Raw genomic sequence first — 12,751 nt, 5'->3', positions numbered from 1 at the left:
TACCCCAGTATACCAGAAAGCAAAGAGGAATATCTGTATGGTGATTCAGCAATCGAAATCATCCCTTTCATCCCGATTTCTCGGTTATAGGAAAGCCAAGGCTTCTAGAGTATTCTCCGTGTGTCTTTGAAGTGACGTCCTGCCATCTGCAGTCTTGCACACCAACCTTGCCTGACCCTCTCACCTGACTCCTGAGCCACAGGAAGAGACGTTGGTCCCCATAAAGGGTCTCCGTGACATCTCGCCCACTGCTCCTGTCGTCACAGCTTCAGCCAGAGAAGGCAGTCACGTCTCTTCTCCACCCTGAGACTTTTGGACGCATTTGAACAACTGAAGTTGTTTTTAAGACAAAAATACACGATTCCACCCCAATCTTTTTGCCAAGGACCTTGTTGTATCCTTGTCTCTCCTCGGGCTCGTGTTCAGGCAGGAATAGCAGATAATGATGATTGATTTTGAAATTAAAGTTAAAAATATATTCAAATATCCTGCCTACTACTTGAAGGCAGACGTTTTCAACAGTATATATGTCATTTGCTTCTTGGAAATAAGATAGAATCAGATTTCATTAAAATAAATATGAAATAAAAATACAACTATTGAGTAACCCTGATTTTATTTGCAGCAAAAGCTAATCAAGCTAAAATGACTCAAGCTTGGAATCAAAAGTGAGGTAAATCCTAAAAAGCACCTGGAGGTCCCCAAATCTCTTTCAGTGAGATTTAGTGAGGTTAAAAGCTGCAATGTTCCATATTTTTTTATGTTGCCTTCTATCTTTTCTGAAATAAGATACCTTCAATATTAGGATATAGTACATATTATATATAATATGATATATATAAAATATAATTTAAAAGATTATTTATTGGCTGACAAGTTAGTTTAATTTTTTTGGTGGACCTATAAAATAGCTCTTTTCAAAAATTAACCAAAATCTATGTGCATTAAAGGAAGAAAGTCTTTATACTAATTACCTGTATGCTAGAAAATAAAATAAGCAGAATCATCACTCTTGGTAAATATTCACGTATTTCTTTCAGTTTCTGAGTCAGATCTATTTCTAATACCGTGTTAGTACTATTTTTCTGAAAAATGAAGTTTTTCTATATTGTTTGATTTTTCCTTTTCCATAAAATTGCCTGCAATCTTCTTCAAAGTTGCTTTTATGGTTAATGAATTTGAAATTGTTGACACCATCAATGGATTCTTCTCAGTCAATTATAATATTTTAAACAGGGAAACCACTTTTCTCTACAAGCGCTGCGGTTATCAGGTAAGCTCGGAACAATTCTGATAAATGGAGTTATTGTCAATTCAATTATTTTCATGTTAAACGTGTAAACATTTCAATCCAAACATTCACAGGTCCGTCTTTTTGCTTCTGTTCAGAACGCCTTCTTTCAACAAATATTTTTGTAAATCAAATACTGTGAAATGCAAGATTCTTTTGAACATTCTGCCAATCAGATACTGGCAAATTGTAGGGACTGGGTGTCAATCTATAAAATTAAAAATAGGCATTCCTCCAAAGGTTCTTCCTGCAAATCTAGCTATTTATTCCCAGATACAATTTTTGAATTTTAAAAGTAAATCTTATACACAGCTTGAGCTCACATCATTTAATTTGTTTACTTTCTCCCTTGCTTTTGTAGGAACACATTTCAATGTCTTCCTGTTGAGACTTTGTTTCCAATAATTGCAGTGTGCTAAAATTTTCAAGTACTGAAGATTTTTTGGCATTTCATGTTTACCTTGATTAAAAATTTCCAACGGATTTGAAAGAAACTTATAGCTAAAATATGGGGAGCTCATTTAACAACAGCAAAAAAAAAGTCATTACCATTGCAGGATTCTTAAGCTGATTTAAAAGTCATTTTCAAAGGTTCAAACATTTCTAAAACACATTGAGAAAGGGAAGCTAAGACAGAAAGTATTGATTTGTTAAAATAATTGGACATCATAATTTAAGTAATTTTTTAGTTCAATTACATTGTGTATAAATAAAATATTTGCAAATTATGACAAGCAGAGCTTCTGCTTCCATAGGGAGAAGATTGCTGCAATGTTTGGACACAATTACATATAAACGACAACCAGTTCCAAGAACTGTGCTCCACAAAATTTGTGTTTAATTATCACAGCCCCCCCTCAAATTATTTTGTCTTGAGTGTTGAACTTTCTAACTGAAATTTCAATCACATTCGTAGTAATGTTAGATATTTCAACTTCAGTAGGATGAACTTCTAAAGGCTTTACTTTGATAATATGAAGTGGATGAAAAAAAAATCACACTATTATTAGAATGAACTCATTTGAAACATCTCACGACCTTGATACAAAACTGGCATCATTGAACTCTTTGTGGAGTCCTTTTGCTAATGATGCCCACATATTAATAGCTATGGCTTCAATTTTGTACATATGCAAGAAAACTCGGGACCAAAAATGAACACCATTAATTTAGGAGAATAGTTGTTTGATTGAATGAAAAGTCATTTATCACCGAGCACTATGTCAATACACTTTCCACAGCTGTACATGGTAAACTGTCGTCTCTCCTAAAATGACAATTAGCTTCCAAAGTAGAAACTGATGCTTCTGGGGCAGGTTTGCCTTTTCCTGGTCCTCATGTGATGGCAGGTCAACGTCGACAAGCATTTTGTGTCAAATACGTAAATGTCGTCACTTTCTTGAGAAATGGAAATTCGGTACATAAATTTCAGTAAGCACGTATTTTTGCTTTTTCTTTCAAGTTTGTTACTACCGGAAGGGTTTGTGTGAACTCAAAACAGGCACTAACAAAGAAGAAGGTACAGATCTGGGTTTACTCATTGCAATAAATGTCTACGCTACTTTAGCAAGTGTTCAAATTTTGCTCTCTATTGCAGAACCGCTCATCTTGACTTCCCACCCAAATTTCACATATTCACATACACATTGTCTCCCACGTTTCCCACTGACCCATCAACTGGTGGCCTGGTGGCTTCGTGCATTTAAAAAATAAAAGCCCAGGCCACAGTCACCTAGGGTACGCTCAGCTGGGCCGAATGCTTCTCCCTCCAGCACCCGGGGCGGGCAGCAGTCGGCTCCTCCCGTGCTAATTCTCTCCTCGTGATCAGCCAGCCCCTGGTTTGATCGGTGTACGTCCCTCTACGCTCTCCAGGAAGGGAAATGTCACTTATATAGGGCTCTCTTCCCCAGGGGTCCCCAAACCTTAGGACTGTGCCTGGAACATAACAGATGCTCAATAAGGAATGTCAAATGACAGCACATGGGGAGGGGGGCCAGTCTTTCCGCTGAGAGGTCCCACATGCTGGGCCCACGTGGTCCCAGAGAAGACGCTTCCTGTCACTTGCCTGCCAGCTCCTTGGGGAGGATGGCGGGGTGGGGGCGGGGAGAGGCAGTGGCCCATGGTCCCGCGACAGACAGTCAATTACCCCCCTTGTCCTCAGCTCCCACTTAGCTCCCACCCGTTCCATACTGGGGTCTGAAAGTCCATTTTGCTGTCTATGGGAGCAAATTGCCTCCTTTTCTCCTACCTCTTACTCTTGGAGCTCTCAGGCTCTGGTCTCTTCCTCCAGCCTGCATGTCATCACCTCTCTCCCACCTCTGTCACTGCCCCCACCCACAGTGTGCAAAGCCTCATCCACTCATGACCTTGCTCCCGCTCTCTGCCTCGTTGTCAGTTCATACTTAAAAAAAAAATCCCTCAAAGCTGTTTTCTTCGTTGTCTTTTTTTTTGCATGGGCAGGCACCAGGAATTGAACCCAGGTCTCTGGCATGGTAGGAGAGAACTCTGCCTGCTGAGCCGCCGTGGCCCACCCCCCTTGACATCATTTTAATTGGGCTCTGGGAAAGAAGGAAGGGGGTAACGGGTGTTTAGGTTGCCGTATTTCACACGAGATGCCCAGCGGGGCCAAGGCTCAGGAGGAGGTCACACCTAGGGGCACAGTGGCCAACAGGACGACAAGTCTCCCAATCTCGACCCATTGATGCTTAGAGTTCGTAGCTTTGCTCCTTTGGGTGGCCTCTGCGGGAACCAACCCATTATCATGAACAAACCCACATGGTGGTAAATCAATGCTTGCTGAGACAGTGACAACCTCGGGGGGTGTGAATCGAGGTGGAAATTTTTAGTTGCTTAAGGTAAGGAGATGAAACATGCTGGTCACTGTGTCCACTCCCTAGAGCTCCGGGAAGTAATTGCCACTGGCTCAATGCTTAAAACAACAGAAACGTATGATCTCACGGTTCTGGAGTCTGGAAGTTTGAAATCAAGGAGCCAGCAGGGCCAAGCTCCCTGGAAGGCTCTGGAGGAGAAGGCTTCCTGCCTCCTCCACTTCCAGCTTCTCGTGGTTCCTGGCCATTCCTGGCACTCCTTGACTTCTAGACACATCTCTCCAATCTCTTTCTCCTCCATCCTCTCATACCTTCCCCCGCGTCTACCTGTGTCTCAATTTCCTCTTCTTATAAAGATGCCAGTCATCTTCAGCTCATCACTTCAATGACCCTATTTTCAAATAAGGTCACATTCAGAGCACTGGCGATTGGGATGTGAACACGTCTTCTTGGGGGACACGACTCAACCCGTAGTAGTCACCAGTTTCTCTCACAGGATCAGGAAGTCTTGGAGGCTCCAAACCAAGAGATGCTGCAAAGGCTCTGCCCGCACTGGCCGCCTGACAGCAGCAGAGGCACATCCGAGGAGAGAATGAGTGGCTTGGAAAAATGATGCAGTACCACTGTCAGGAAAATCCAATGAGGAATCACCTGGGGCAGCAATGTGCCATCTCAGAGCAAAGTAACCAGAAGCGATAAATGAAGATGCAGTAGAATCTTTTGGGCTTTGGGGACCTCCCAGAGCCCAAACTGCTGACTCTGTGCTGATCACTCTGCACAGAGAGCTTGCAGTTGCTGCCCCTGCAAAGAGCTCTGCTGCACTGCAATTACCTCCATTCCTCCAGAGCACAGGTGAGAGGCCAGGCAGATGCTGCTTGTCCCCTGCTTCGGAACACCCAAATGTCCCAGACCTTTCACGATAATCTCGATGTCAAAGGTTCCATATTTTGGTCAGAGTCTGTGTTATAATTTGGAGACTGGAAAATAGAGACAGGCCCAGTTAGCCAGGAAAACTGCCCATTCATCAATTCAAAAATTAGCTGAGCAGCTGCTTGGGGCTCCCTCCCTCCCTCCCAACCCCAAGGATCCCAGCAGCAAGACGGGGCAAAAAATTAGCAGTGTCACTATCTTATGCACAGCTCCAAAATACTGACCTTAGGACATTGGCCTCATTAGCACCACACTGCAAAACCAGACAGAATTATCTTCCATTTTAGTAAAAAATCCAACCCAGGGAAGTGGAGAGACTTTTTTCTATATTCTTTCTGACATATTTTAACACTGCATTTTAATAGAACCATAACCCATACAGTTTAGTCAACTGTTTATTTCAGAAGAGTTCATACATTGTCATCCATTTAGCAAGAATCCTTTTTATGAAAAGCATTTACGTACGATAATTGTTTGAAAAATCATTGAGACACAAAAACCTTATACAGATTCTAAATTTAGGAGTTTTTACTTTTTAAAAATTATCAAATATTTTAATAGATAATACAATTCACATGGTTCAAAATGGAAAAGGTACAAAATATAATGAAAATCTTCCTTCCATCTCTGTCTGCTACCACAATCAATCTTATCCATCATTTTAAATATGTAGATATTTCCAGATGCATTTTTATGTGCAATCATATACAGTATGTATATAAAAACATACGCATATAGGTGCTTATATACAGACACACAAGTGTGCGCACACACTACAATTTCACCCTTTCCTGTAGTGTAATGTATACACTCTACATCTTGCTTGTTCAGTTGACAATATATCTTAGAGACAATCTATAGCTTATGGCTGAATCCACTGCATCAATATATTATAATTTGCTTAACTCGTCCTCTACAGATGGACATTTATTTAGCTTATTTCAGACTTTTGTTTTACAGTGTTTAAAGTAGGTACAAATAATGGCTTCAAATTATTTGACACCCCTCTTATCAAGAAATGGGGTCTATAGAAGACTCTCCATGGGCCTGCGACTGCTTCAACCAACAGAATATGAGAGAAGTGACATTATGCAACTTGTGCAAAGAGTTCTAGAATGCTCATTCTCAGGATGACCTACTTGGGATGCTCCCTCCTGGGACCCAGCCACCATGCTGTTAGGAAGCTCAAGCTACACCAAGAGGCAGATCTGGTCGACCATCTTTGCTGGGTCCCATCTCAGCAAAGACACCAGACATGTGAGTGAAGGTTCTTCCTGCTCAGTTTCAGCCCTAAGGGACTGAGCCAGTCCCAAAGAGTGACATCTTCCTGGGAGAGGCTGTAGACGTCAGGAAGCAGAGGCAAGCTGTCCTCATTGTAACTTATGTGAATTCATAACCCATAATATTAGGATGGGGATTGTTTTATGCCACAGAGTGTGCAGGTGTGTTTTCGCAGCACTGGTACATGGCTGGAATGGAATGTGGCGGTACCACTATAACAAAATCCTAAAACATACAGCATTAGCTTTGGGAAGACAGTGGGCAGAGCTGGATGAGCTGTCATTGAGAACTCAAAGGGAGGTAGAGAAAATGCTATGCAAAGTTAAAGGGAAGGGGACCCTGGTTACCTGGTGACAGGAAGTTTATCAAAACTAAACTTTGCCAATGGTAAGATGGAAAACAGGAAATGGACCTAACGAACTGATGAATATGGCTGAGATTTCCAGGAAAAATGTTAAAACTGTCAACTGGTTTCTTTTCACTAAATTCCCTTCTCTCTAACTTGCCTCTTCAATGCCTTTGTCAGTTTTTTTCTTTGTTGCTAGTCTCATTTTTCTAGCTTATAGGCAATCTTTGTAAATTGGGAATTTTAGACCTTTGTGATATAAGCAGCAGATATTTTTCCAAGTTTGTCATTTTTCTTATGACTTTGCTTAGGGTGGAGCATCATGGCAATTTCTTCTTATTATTATGCGATCAAATGTATTGTTTCTTTTTCTTACAGTTTCTGAATTTGGGTCATTAGCATAAAAGTCCCCCAAATCCAAGATGACTTTTTAAACCTCTCATATGATTTTGTATTACTTTTGAGGTTTTCTGTTTCTAAACAATTTACGTATCTGATCAAACATTATTTTTTGTTTATGTGTGAAAGGCTATCCAGTTGTGCTAATAGCACTTATTGAACGGTTTAATCCTTTTATCATTGATTTGAGATGCCAAATCTATCACATTTCTGTCTCTGCATGAGTTATTATTACACTGCTCTAGTTACTGTGGTTGAAAAATGAGTTTTAACATCTGGTAGGAATGATTCTCCATTCTTACTTGTTTTGCCACAAGAACTTAACCTTCGTTTGTCTAAATCAAACAAAGAAACAAACGCAAATCATTTATACACTAATTATATGCTAATTTAGGAAGCATGGGCATCTAATCCAAGAATGCGGTGTGGGCTAGGCCCCCTGTGTCCCCTCACAAGCATCTGAAAGCGTCCTTTAAAATGGTCGTAGGGATTTTATCTTTGTAGTTGGTGGTGCTGGTTAAGGGAGTTATTTTTTCTATTGGTTATTCTAATTAGTTGCTGTTTTATATGTAAAGCCATTTTTATATATTAACATTGTTTCTCATGTTTTTGCAAGAAAACATTTTCTAAAAAACGAGTCTTGTCTTTTATTTATGAGTCTCATTTAGTCTCACCTCCTTTGCTTTGAGCCCCACCCGCACGTCCCCTTGTCACTGTGGGCATCACAGAGCTGTGGCCACCTGGACAGTGCGCCTTTGCCTGAAGCGCCTCTTCCGGCTCTGAGATCTGTGGCTTCCGCGGGTCGCATTTCATGTCATTTTCAGTTCGAGGCCGTCCTAACCAATAGAGAAAAAACACAGTGAGGTCGGAGCTCCTCGACGGTGGGACGCTGTGCCTGGTGACATCACAAATCCCTGGGCGGAAACGAGGCTCCTCTTGGACGCCTTCACCACAGGGGCCAGTCAGTGCCATCTGGGGAGCGGCTGGCGTGCATCCGAGCCACCTGCGCCCTGCACCGAAAGATGCCCGGACGCCCCGGCTCGGCCCTCAGCATCCTGGACACCACCTGTTGCTGCGCATGGACGTCGGGTGGACTCCTTAGCGCGTCAGCTGACTTTTCCAAGTTGTCCTCTGTCCTTTGGATTCCCCCATTCTCGTCTGCTAATGCACCCAGAGGCAAATGAAAGGGGGGCCTGACGCCTCCTTCCTCTTTTATCTGAAACCGCTTGGCCATAACCTGACCTGAAGGCCCGTTTCAGCTCTGCAGGTCTCTGATGAGGGAGTCGGGCCGCCACTTCCGAGAGCAAGCGGGAGCCGGAGAACATTCCGCCACGCCCCGCTATGCCCAGACACGCACCATTAAAATGACGATGAAACTCAAACACCAACACAGTAAGACAAAAACAAACAACAAACCAGGCTTGAGGCTTTCTAGTGTGACGCTGGAGGCAGGGGGTGGGGCCTCCACTTCTGGTGCCTCCCAGCCAGCGCCTCGCGTCGGGGGACCTGACCCGCCAGGCCTGGGCCGCGCACTCGTGTCGCGGCATTCCGTGGGCTTGTCCAACACGTTTGCGAATCAGCCGCCATGGCTAGGAACTAAAATCTGTGCTTGAAGGAAGAAGCACCAGGGGGCAGGTGCATCTGTTAAAATCCTTTACCAGACGCTTTCAACAGGCTTCTGCTGACATCCTGCTGGCGGGCACTGCAGCACGTTGGTGGCACCTGGCTGCCAGGGAGCCCGGGAGAGGGAGCCTTTCTGGGAAGATCAGAAGATGCAGCATCATTGCAGTAGTCGCCGGGAGAGGGGTGGGTGGTTTGGGGTGTGGAACTCACAGGCACAGCTGTCACAGCTTGAGTCTCAGGTGGCCAAAGGAGAACCTTAGACATGGCAGGACAGCGTCTCCACCTTAGCCATTGCCAGAGCCGGGGAGGGAGGCAGGGAGGTCACAGGTGGATTTGCGTAGCTGGAACCTGATTTCTTTCCACTTGGGTGGTTACTGCTGCGTGGCCTCTCCGTCGCGTCAAGGGCCCATTGAGGGTTTGTTTTTTTTTAATACTGTAAAGACAAGTGTTTCAAAGGGCCCATTGAGGGTTTGTTTTTTTTTAATACTGTAAAGACAAGTGTTTCAAAGAGGAGGTACAGTGATCATAGTGTATAATTTGACTTTCCCTCTTTCGGGAATATAGTCTTTGTTCAAGCTGCCTCTGCAATGAGCTATTTGTAGAGAAATGCTAGCAAATGGCAACTTTCTATCTCCTCTCATTTTTTCGTTTAAAAACTACATACATAACACTTCAAAAAAAATCAGCTGATTTTTTTCTTGCAACTCAAGATTCAAGAATTTCATGTATCAAATCAATATTTGTATATTTTAATGCTATGATGGGCAGCTGAATTTTGGTTTCTCTTTCAATATTGATTTTTTGTTTTTAATAGTTTTTGCAAACAAATCGTGCTTTTGTACATTACTGAGCAGAGGTCATTGGGAAATGCCAACATTTCCTTGATAGCTCATAAACGAAATATGTGCATTTAACAAATGTTTACTAAACATGAGCTCATAAATTTGTTGATTGGAAATTGCATATTTTGATTTAAAATCACTTTTTTGTCATATATGATGTGTGCAAAGCTAAGGTTTACATTTCTCAGAATCCCCTTCCTGGGAGCTCCCTGCCGGGGTTGGTGAAAAGGGAAATTTGTGGGAGATTTGGAAGAGGGCAGAGCAGCAGCCACTCTTCCTGGGAGAGCACGGTGGTCAGACGTGGGGCCTCCTGCACTCTCCCTGGCACATGCTCCAGCCACAGGCACTGTCCCCTTGGCCAGCCGCATCCCCTTACCTGGCTGTGGACCCAGGGGCTGCAGCCACATGAGGCAGGCAGTGCCAGAGTCCCCGCGGTCAGCAACCCTGCTTTGTTCCGGTTTCTGTGCTTGGCCTCTGCGGCTCCCCTGCAGAATGCACCCTGCCCCACCACCCGATGCCTCGGGCCAATCACTCAGGGGTTTCAGGTTCCACCTTTTAGCTCATCCCATGTTTGAATAAGGGCTAGTATCTACAATAAAGCCTTTATCTCCATAGTACTTGTAGTGGCCGTATTCACTTACAGAACCCTGACACACTCACCAGGAAAGAAATAGGAAATGAATAGAATCCTAAAACAGTTCCTGCAATTACTTCCTACTGTGAAAGGAGCGTCCCGATCAGAACACGTCGGGGAGCCCTCAGTTAAGCACAAAATGACATGCAATTTAGTTTGTAATTCTTTATATGCTTAAAAAGATAAAACAAAATGAAAACAAAAACCATACAAACCCTCAAACCCCACGAATTCTCATTTGAAGGAAAATATGGCTCCTATGTCTGTGTTTTATTCCCAGGACCTGGCACAGAGGTTCCCAGGGATGTTGGGCACTGCTGACAGCTTCTGCTCTAGCCCCATGTGTCTCCTCCTGCAGTTTTGGAGATCCTGCCCTGACCTGAACTTCAAGGCAAAGGAAGCCCTTGGATTCCAGGCAACATCTGGCTATATCTGAACTCCCAGCTCTGGTGGTGGAGACTTCCATTTACCTTGGGATTTAAATCAAAGGTTTCAAACCTACCCCCAGGTAGACCTGGCCCATCCGGTCTGTGTGACTTGACGTATGCCACAGTTTGTTCGTTTTTTAAAATTGTATTAGTTAACAATTTTTGCAGATCGGGAGTTTTCCCACAAACATCTTGATTTCTAATCTCTGGAATAATTGAAGATGCAGCATCTTTGGACCCTCAAACCCACCTGGCGACAGGGTGTGGGCTGAGGAGCAGCTGCCCTTCTGGACAGTTAGCTCCATTTTGCCATAGTCCCCACCAGCCCCTACCGCCCTAACCTCACCCCCAGCCTGCATTCATGCCACCCGTGTGGCAACTTGGGCATTGGTGTTATGGCCTCCGGTTGGTCTGGGCCCGCGACCTTCCACATGGCCACCTTCCCAGGTGCTGACCCCTGGACTCAGGGACCCGCAAGCTGTGCTTCTCAGGCCACAGGGCCCTGGACACCAGTTCTGTTCCTGCCGTGGTACAGAAGTCAGGGTAAGCAGGCGGCATCTTGCCCAGACACAGACCTCACATTTTGGTTAACTGACTTTTTTCGTTATTTTCTGTCTGAGGGATCACAGCCCATTTACAAGCATTTTATCCCCCTGCTTCTCTCTGTTTTCTGCCGATTTTCCTTGTTCAACTTTTAGTTGTCTTTCAGATCCCGTCAATCTGGATGACATTATCAGCTTTCACGACCCTCAACCTGTTCAGATCAGGCCTAGCCTCAGCACCCAGTCCCATTTGACAAGTCTAGCATTTTCTAAGATAGTGATTTTATTTATTAGCAGACTGGATTCAGGTTGAATTTTCGTTTCATTATTTCAAGAGCCTCTCTTTAATCATTTTTAGGTTTTTGCACCAGATTTTTCCACAGGGTTTTTTGAGCAGTTGCTGCTCTGGTTGCAGTGGGGTACAGGGTGGTGTAAGCCCCCCATTTTGGCTGCATTCCTCACTTGTCCTTCCCCTAAGGCCCTGGCTACAGCCGGACGGAATGACCAGTGGGAGACCTGGACTCTGAGCATAATGTTTCCTTTTTTTGCTTAAAACCTCTTCCTTCCACCCACCTCCCTCACTCTCAGCTCCAGTCGCCTTCCCTGGGAAGGGTTCCCCGATGTCTCCGTGTGCCAGTTTAAAACTATTATATATCCCAGAAAAGCCATGTTCTAATCCTGATTCAATCTTCTGGGGGCAACCATTTCTTTTCATTTTGATTCAAAATTGTAGGATGGAAGCTTTGCATTAGATTACCTCCACAGAAATGTTACATGCCCAATTGCGGGTGCCGTCTTTTGACTAGATGGATATGTGACTCCATCCATTCAGGATGGGCCTTGATTAGCTTATTATTTGTACTTTAAAAGGGGAAATGTTTTGAAGAAACCTTAAATGCAGACACTTAGGGAAGAGTGGCTTCAGAGCTGAAAGAGACACAGATTCTTGCAGAGTCGACAGAGAGAGCAGATGCCCACACATGGGCAGAGCCCAGCAGATGTCCCCATGTGCCTTCCCATGAGATGCTAAGCAACCCAGAACCTGGAGTTGTGTCCTGGAGGGGCTAAGTGAAGGCCACAGACACTGAGAGAGGAAACCACTGCCATCAGAAGCTGGAAGCTATGGAATAAGGAATAAGGACCAGCAAACACCAGCCATGTGCCTTCCCATGTGACAGACATCACCTTTCTTGTACCGGGTATCGTTCCCTGGATGCCTTAGTTTAGACATTTTTCTGACCTCAGAACTGTAAACTCAGTACCATAATAAATTCCCCTTAAAAAGCTGTTCCATTTCTGGTATATTGCATTTTGGAAGCATTTAACAAACCAATACACTCAGAGACCCCTTCTCCCTCCCTCTGGCCCCCCACCTCTCTGGTGCACATGTTGGTGCCAGCACCCAGCTCAGCAGTGTGAACTTGCTTTCCCATCTGCTCCCTTGCTCAACCCTGAACTCCTTGGACATGGGGCCTTCAATGATTCAACTTTGTCATCTTTCACCCTTTGCACACACCCTAGCCTGCTGTAGGTGTGTGGCAAGTTGAGTTATGAATCCCAACAAATATATGTTCTTAATCTTAATTCATGTCCCTGGGGCTGTGATC

General features: G+C 44.1%; 2 long non-coding RNA genes across 4 annotated transcripts; one reads left to right on the top strand and one right to left on the bottom strand.

Annotated features, from left to right (window-relative positions):
• Positions 1-2,317: 2,317 nt before the first annotated feature.
• Positions 2,318-8,439, bottom strand: LOC143666898 (uncharacterized). 2 transcript variants are annotated; one of them, XR_013167765.1, is made up of 4 exons: positions 8,318-8,439; positions 7,750-7,911; positions 3,540-5,096; positions 2,318-2,689 (listed from the first exon to the last, which is right to left on the bottom strand). It is a non-coding gene; the product is annotated as an uncharacterized LOC143666898 (long non-coding RNA). The 2 variants fall into 2 exon arrangements; XR_013167764.1 differs by having other exon boundaries at positions 2,318-5,096.
• On the top strand, positions 6,191-12,397 carry LOC143666899 (uncharacterized). Of its 2 annotated transcripts, none has more exons than XR_013167767.1 (3): positions 6,191-6,306; positions 10,455-11,145; positions 12,015-12,397. It is a non-coding gene; the product is annotated as an uncharacterized LOC143666899 (long non-coding RNA). The 2 variants fall into 2 exon arrangements; XR_013167766.1 differs by lacking the exon at positions 6,191-6,306 and adding an exon at positions 8,015-8,710.
• The last annotated feature ends 354 nt before the right edge of the window (positions 12,398-12,751 follow it).

The sequence above is a fragment of the Tamandua tetradactyla genome, chromosome 23 (genome assembly GCF_023851605.1).
Source record: "Tamandua tetradactyla isolate mTamTet1 chromosome 23, mTamTet1.pri, whole genome shotgun sequence".
NCBI lineage: Eukaryota > Metazoa > Chordata > Mammalia > Pilosa > Myrmecophagidae > Tamandua > Tamandua tetradactyla.
This window is presented reverse-complemented; position numbering and strand designations above follow the sequence as displayed.